Genomic DNA, 8,524 nt, shown 5'->3' on the forward strand with positions numbered 1-8,524 from the left:
CAAGCACAGTCATCACACACCTGTCAGGCGATGCTTGTGTGTTGCTAAAATGCTGAACAGGTGTCAGAGGAGCATCCAGACTAAGACAGACCAGGAAGAAAGGCCTGGAAACCTATATCAAAACATCAACCAGCAAAAACCCTATGGATCACAATGGTTTGATCCACTCCAATTATGGAGATGACACAGGACCAGACAGTGTTTCTTGACATTATGCATGGGTTCGACATTGGTCAGGGATTGAGTTAACAGCAGCTAACAACACATTTTACTATAGGTCACAAACAAATGCACACACACATACACACATAGATTGAAAGAGAAATACAGAGAGAAAATTCTGTTTCACTCAGCATTTTATAAAACCATAATTTGGAAGAACAGGGAAGTAGCTGAGCAGATAACTGAAAGAAGGGCTTTCCAACCAGAAGCTGCAGCAACAGCAGAGAGTACCTAAACCAGGAACAAAGAGGGCACTGGGATTTGAAGAGGGCGATGAGTGGGAAAATTCAGGACTATTACATAACTAAAGCATAGATGATGGAGAACTTTGTATAACATTGGGAGGACTCTGACTTGTCCTGAATGTGAGCTGAGCTGCAATTAACGTTGATCCTACAAATCAACTCAGCTGCTTCACCGAGGATAGTCAGAAGGCAGGTGAGGGAAGAAGCAGGTAGACCAGGTTGGGGGCTATAGCCACAGTCTAAATGACAAGTCATAGGGGTGTGACTCAGGGTGGCATCAGTGTAATTTGTAAGAAACGATAAACTCCTGGAGAACAGAGACAAAAGGATTTGCTGAGTTATTAGATGTGGCTGAGAGAGAAAAACAAATGAGTGAGAATCACAGTCAGATTAACAGAAAAATGGAGTGATGATTAGCTGACATACAGTGGGAAGACTAGGAGTGACTAAAAGTGTGAGCTGTACTAAATGTAAAATTAGAATTTAATGATACAAAATCATCATATATATCTAAGAAAAGGAAAATGGAATTTCAGTATTCGTGGTAAAATAGTTCCGCTTGAGGGCTCTTTTTAAAAAGTCATTAACATTAAAATACAGAGAAAAGGAAGGAAAAAAAAGGAATGTATTGTCATGCATGACTAAACCAAGTTCAGATCAATCCCAGCTACTGGAGCAGGTCACAATGTGTGAAGCACTTTTACACACAGAGGCAGCAGTGGTCATTTCCACATCAAGGTTGCAATAAAGAGGGTAGAAGTATTTTTTTAGGTATGTGGTAAGGTAATCTGAGTAGGAAGAAACATAAAATGACATGGAGGAGTGAAAGTGGAGACAAGAAAAATGAATCTATTCTTAAAGCGGAAAAGTAAGAAAAAAAGGGACAAATAAAGGGGTGAAAGAGAAAAAGAAAGATAAAAAAAGGGACAAATAAAGGGGTGAAAGAGAAAAAGAAAGATAATAAGGGACATAAAAAAGGAAGTAACGAAAGGAGTGATGGAGGAAGGAATGACAGAAGAAAGGAAAAATCAAAGAATGAGGGAAAGTTAATGCACAAAATATGTGGAAGAATCTTGAACTAGAGAAGACCCATCAGGAGCCCTGGTGGCGCAGGGGCTAATTAAAGTTCTCAGTTGGTGGTTTGGACCTGCTAGTCACTCCCCAGAAGAAAGCTGTGGAAGTCTGTTTCTGTAAAGATTACAGACTTGGGAACCCTAAGGGGGCAGTTCTACTCTGTTTTATAGAGTCACTGTGAGTTGGAATCAACTCCATGTCAATGAGTTTTTTTTTTTTTTTTAATTGAATTAGGGAAAGGAGAACTGGAATGATAAACATGTGTACCTAAGAGACTTGTACACAATTACATCAGGATTGTGATATTCTGTGTTTATTTGCAACAACATAAATATTTCTGGTGAAATCCTATTCTGAAACTTGACTTTTTATAAGAATGTTGTCATCACCATTTTTGGACCTTCTTAATACCTGAGTGGCCAGTGACCACTGCAATTTGACAACTCGCTGATGATTCTGCTATGAATCCCAAAATTAAATATTTAATTAGCACAAATAAATAGAACTCCTAAAGACAGGTTATAAAGAGTCTCGCATCTTTATTTTAACTATGGGCACTTTAAAAATAAACCGTATTCCAGGACTTATAGTAAAACATACTATTTTGCATGACTACCCTCCAGAAGTTTGCAAAATTGCAGTATGTTCGGAAACACTGACAATGAATATAAGACATTCAGAATTTGCCCCCTGAAATCAATACAGGAAAAAGAGCCATTAAATTGAAAGTTTCCAAGCTATTCATTCACTACACAACAAATGACAATAAAATTTTGACCTGATATTCTGTTAGACAAAATATTGTCACATTCTGTAGACTAGCAGTAGGAGAATAAAGTATCTCTTCATTTTGAAACAATTTTTGTCAGCCAAATCATACATTTAAATTATTTTGCATATGTAAATCAAGAAAATATTCTTGATATTTTGCCAGCTATCAATTTCTCTAGGGCCATCTGCATGTCTTTGTTTCTCAGGCTATAGATGAGAGGATTAAGAGTGGGTGGTAACAGTGTAAAGTGCAGATATCAACATTTTTAGTGAAGATGAAGATTTTAAATTTTTTGCTAAATATGTGATAATTCCTGAAAAGAAGAACAAGGTCACCACAGTGAGGTGGGGCATGCAAGTGGAGAAAGTTTTCACTCTGCCCTTTGCAGAAGGGATTCTGAGAACGGTGGAAAAAATGTGAACATAAGACACAACCATTAAAATAAAACACACAAAAACAAAACAGCAGCTAGCAATGATAAATGCATATTCTAAAATATGCTCCCCATAACAAGCAAGCGTAAGCAATGATGGAACATCACGGAAGAACTGGTGCACTACGTTGGACCCACAGAAATTGACAGAGAACGTACCTGCCACATGAATGGATCCATAGGCACACCCACCGAGCCATGATGCAGTCACCATCTGCACACAGGCACCTCCTATTCATAATGGTCTCATAGTGCAGAGGATGGCAGATGGCAACGTAGCGGTCATAGGACATGACAATAAGGAGGGCAAACCCTGTGCCCGTGAAAAAAATAACAAGAAAGAGCTGTGAGGCGCATCCTAGGAAGGAGATGGAATGCCTGTTGGTTAGAGTGTTCGTGGTGGACTTGGGGAAAGTGACAGAGAAGTAGCAGATACCAATCAAGGACAAATTCTTCAGGAAGAAATACATGGGGGTTTGAAGGTGCTGGTCTACGGTGGTGAGGGTGAAGATAAGGAGGTTCCCCATCAGTGCTGCCAGGTACATGAGGAAGAAGAGTGCTGCATGGAGTGTCTGTATTACCCAGTCACCAGGGAATCCCATGAGCAAGAACTCCGTGATGATGGTCTTGTTGGTAAGTTTTTCAGACATGCCGATTCTTCAGGAAGAAAATAGAAAGCACAACTTTTTAACTTTTTCATTCACTGATCTCTTCTGTATTCTACCTGTTCTCTTCTGCCATAGCTTTACTCCCAAAGTGCCTGTATTCCTTTTGTTATCAATAATTGTCTTCAGGTCCTCAGTCTAGTATAGGCTAATCCCAACATGTAAAATTTATTTCTTTTTAAAATATATGGAGTGAATTATATTAATAAGAGCACCCTAGTGGTGCAGTGCTTAAAGCAGTCCACTGCTAATCGAAAGGTTAACTGAACTACTAGCCTCCCTACAGGAGAAAGACGAGGCAACCTGCTTCCATAAAGACATAACCCCAGTGCCATCGAATCGATTCCGACTCATAGTGACCCTATAGAACAGAGTAGAACTATACAGCCTTGGAAACTCTATAAGGTAGTACTAATGGCGCTGGGTGGTTTTTTTTTACTCTGCCCTACAGGGTCATTGTGAGTCAAAATCAGCTTGACAGCAGTGAATTTTTCGGTTTGAATTTTGAACTTTAATAAGCTTTTCTGTGAGTTGACGTAGAGAAAGGAGGGTTATACCATTTGCAGTGCCTTGGGTGTCTGGAAGGGAGATGTAGTCGCTTTGGAATATATTCTGAAATATATATATATATATATATATAAAAACCCAAACCCATTGGCGTCGAGTCGATTCCAAATCACAGCAACCCTAAAGGACAGAGTAGCACTGCCCCACAGGGTTTCCAAGGAGCACCTGGTGGATTCAAACTGCTGACTTTTTGGTTAGCAGCTGCAGCTCACTATGCCACCAGGGTTCCCATTCTGAACATGCAAGAGCTAAATTCCTTTACTGAAATGATGAACATATACGTTTTCCTTTTTCTACATGTTCTCCCCCAAATTTCTTAGATATGTTTGCACTGCTCAGGATCCTCAGCAGAAAATATTTCAATTTCCCACAATTAAGGAAATGTCTTGGATTTTCCAGAACTGCATAAAATGTTGCAGGATAATTGGAAAACCAAATAAATAGATATTGTTATAGCATGGTGAAATTATCTTAAAATTATCCTTGTTATAATTTATGTGGAGGTATGTAAGCACGTATGTGCATGTATGCACATGTATTTGTGTGTATATATTTGACTTGTTGCCTTTGAGTCAATTCTGACTCATAGTGACCCAGAGGTTAGAGTAAAACTGCCCCATAGGATTTCCAAGGAGTGTTTGGTGGATTTGAACTGCCAACTTTTGGTTAGCGGCCAAGCTCTTAACAGCTGCACAACCAAGGATATATATGATATAGATAGATAGATGATAGATAGATAGATAGATAGATAGATAGATAGATAGATAGATAGATAGATAGATAGATAGATAGATACATACATAGATACATAGATACATAGATAGATACATAGATACATAGATACATAGACAGACGGACAGATAGATAGATAGAGATAATAGAGATATATACAAATAAATTTATATGTAGATAAATACAAATATATATATATATATATATTTGAGAGAGATGTAAGAAAAAATTCCAAATTGCATATTTAATCTCACTCTACACTTCCCCTAAAAGGTTGGTGGCCATTTTTTCTCTATGAAAAAGGACAATTGAATTAGTATCCCGATTACCAAGGGAACAAATCAGAAGGAAAGGAGTATAACATGATCAGAGGTTTTATGGCTTGTACAGAACAAGAATAATCTCTTTATTTAGTGGAAGAATAAAGAGAAATAGAATTATATCAGCTCCTCAGACACTGTCTTGCTCAAATGTACTGAACTAAATTGGCCTGATAATAGTCCTGACTATTAGAGCATGAAGTCACCTCCTACGATCTCATCTCCCTGAATAGTAGGAGAAAGGAAGCAGATGAAATAAAATAACCTACAAGATATATCAAAGGGATGTAGCATCTTTTTTTCTTAGTCATATGCCCTCTTATGGGCAAACAATAAATGAGACTCCCACTGAAAAGGGACATGAAAGAAATGTGGGGGCGGGGGGATTAACTCACCATCACCCAGTAGAAGTCTGCAGGGTTTCTCATTTCCATCACCCCTACTAGGGCATTCCTTAGACGCTGCAGAGCTGCAGGCAGAAGCTGGGATAATAAATACCCTTTTTCATACACTCAAACAGCTCCTCTGGAGAAACTGAGTCTGGATGAAAATGACTGTAATGTTATGGCTGTGCTTTCTTGATGCCGGTTGAATACAAAATCACAGATTTCTGTGTTCCTTCATGGTTAGATTTAAAAGGCCGTAAGATGTGATCATTTTCTGGAGTTCACAAGTGTCTAATTAGAGTGGGATATAACTGGCCAAAAAAATTTATGAGGTTTTCTTGTTTGTTTTTTTCCTATGACACCTTGAACAGCTTGGGACCTGAAGCCCTGGAGAGGCCAGATTTTGAATCCAGCCCCATAATTCACACACAGGGATGTCCAAGACTCATATTATGCAAACAAGAATAATACCCATTTGGTCCTATTAGGTTAGTACATTGGTTTCTAAATTATTACTGCCTTTTTTTTGACAGGCAGTGTTTAAGAACCTGATTCCAGGTACCGCTATGACCTAATCTATACCTGGCGGAAGAGCTTAATTGCTATCTTGTAATCTTGTTTTTTTCTTACTTTTGAGCTTAAATTGTATATTAAGATATTCTCTATAGAAATTATTTAAAAGTTGTAGAAAACAGCTAATAAATGTATAATTTTAAATCTAATCGTATCAATAGTTACATTAAATATAAATACTATAAAACACTGACTAAAAGGCAGAAATTATCAGAATAGATTTTTAAAAAAAATACATAAACCATATACTATCTACAAGAAATTTACTTTAAATATAAACATATAAAAAAAAAACATATAGGTAGGTTAAAATTAAAAGTATGAAAAACATTTATATTAGGCAAACACTAATAAAAAGAAGGCTGGAGTGGTTATATTAACATCAGGACAGAAAACTAACAAGCGTAGAGAGAGACATTACATAATGGTAAAATGATGAATTTACCAAGAAGACATAATCCTAACAAGAGAGCTGCAAAATACATGAAACAAATGACAGGAGAAATAGATGAATTCACAATGATAGATACTTTAACGTTCCTTTCAGTAATACATAATACATAGAACTAAATAATACATAGAACTAGTAATACATAGAACTAGTAGTCAGAAAATCAGCAAGGATATAGAACTGAGAAATACCATCCACCATCTGGATTTAACTCACATTTCTAAAGCACTCTACCCCACATCGTCAGGATACACATTTCTCTCAATTATGCATGAGGTATTTACCAAGGTAGGCCATGCCCTTGTTCATAAAACAAGCATTAATACATGTAAAAGATTGAAGCCATACAAAATATGCTCTCTGGCAATAAAGAAATCAAACTTAAAGCCAAAAACAGAAGGATATAATGACAATCTCTAACCACATGGAAGTTAAACAACAACTTTCTAAATAATCCGTGTACCTAAGAGCAGCTATTTTGAACTGACCTAAGAAGAAAATACAATAATCAAAATGTGTGGGATGTAAAAGAAGGAGAAATTAAAGGGCTTTTTTTTACATGAACTGCCTTACTAGTACTTTCCTTTTAAGGAAGGACTATGAGATTGACGGGTGGTTATTCATATTTAACTAGATAATAAACATCTTGAAAAATAAAATTGTCTGTTGCCTGAGTGTCTTCTAGGAAATATATTAGCAGTGATTAAATTTATTTTAAAAAACATGGTAAAACTTTGAGATTTTGTGTGATTTTTTATTTCATTTTGCCCCAAATTACTGGAGAGGAATAGGGCATGTTTTCTCCATTCTCTCTTGGGAGAGAAACTATTCCTGAATATGTTAGAACTTGAATTTAGCTTGTCATCCAATCTTGTGGGTTTCAGAGCCTGACCAAATATACCATGTTAGATTGATGTTCCATCACAGTGTACTTGGCTCATGTATTTCATTAGGATACACTTTGGAGCCTTGTTGGCTCAGTGGTTAAGCGTTGGCCTGCTAACCAAAAGGTCAGCAGTTTGAATCCACCAGCTGCTCCTTGGAAACCCTATGGGAGCAGTTCTATTTTGTCCTATAGGGTTATTATGATACACTTTAGCATTGAAGTGCTCTTCCTGTGTCTCTAGCAGGAATAGGGACCCTTTTCATAGGCACACGCATTGTTTCAGCTTAGCTCTTTGGCTTTGGAATAGAGTTGGGGTAACAGAAGCAAGTAACTCTAAGAAATCAATGGCGTTTTTAGTTTTAGTGGCCCATCCACTTCACAGAGGGAGAGAGACATTCAATGTGTACGATTTAGGTTTTGAGAGCAAAGCTTTGCACAGAGGATGGAGAAGAGAAGGTGCTTCTTCTTTATTCTTATTTATTTTTGACAACTCTATCCTTTTGTTTTCATAAGCATTCCTTGAATAAAGTGACTATATTTTACTTTAAAAATATAGCTATAATGAAGGATAGAAAGTTTGGAACAGGTGAGATAAATAGAAAATTAAAGTTAACTCGAGTATATCAGAAATAAGAATACAAGTGGAAAGGCTAAGTGTTAATCCATGAAGATATGACTATTCTAAATTTGTATGAATTGAATAATGTATTATCAAAATCTATACCAAAGTTAATGAAAATAAAAGATAAACAAATCCATAATTATAGTTAAACAGTTGAAAATTTTAACACATCTGCATCAATAACTGATATTAATAGTGCTATAAAAAGTTTAAACAGAATGGTATATAAACTTGAACAAGTGACATATAGAAACCTGGGTCCAACAGTGTCACATTATTTTTAAGTCTACATGGAACATCTACCAAAATTTAGCATATGGTAAAACCAGTGATATTCCATGGGTGTGAGGTTGCACTCCAGGGAACATTAGGCCATGTCTGGAGACACTTTTTGATCGTCATGACTGCAGGAGGTGGGGTGATACTGGCATCTAATGGGTACTGACCAGAGATTATGCTAATTACTCTACACTGTACAGGACAGCTTCCCCCAACAAAGAATTACCTATTCTAAGATGTCAGTAACGTTGTGGTTGAGAAACATTATGCTACCCTACAAATCACTCTTAATAGATC

At 36.8% G+C, this 8,524-nt stretch overlaps 1 pseudogene; it reads right to left on the bottom strand.

Annotated features, from left to right (window-relative positions):
• Positions 1-2,334: 2,334 nt before the first annotated feature.
• Positions 2,335-3,992, bottom strand: LOC100676451 (olfactory receptor 14A16-like; annotated as a pseudogene).
• Between the last annotated feature and the right edge of the window lie 4,532 nt (positions 3,993-8,524).

The sequence above is a fragment of the Loxodonta africana genome, chromosome 13, assembly GCF_030014295.1.
Source record: "Loxodonta africana isolate mLoxAfr1 chromosome 13, mLoxAfr1.hap2, whole genome shotgun sequence".
In the NCBI taxonomy this organism is placed as follows: domain Eukaryota; kingdom Metazoa; phylum Chordata; class Mammalia; order Proboscidea; family Elephantidae; genus Loxodonta; species Loxodonta africana.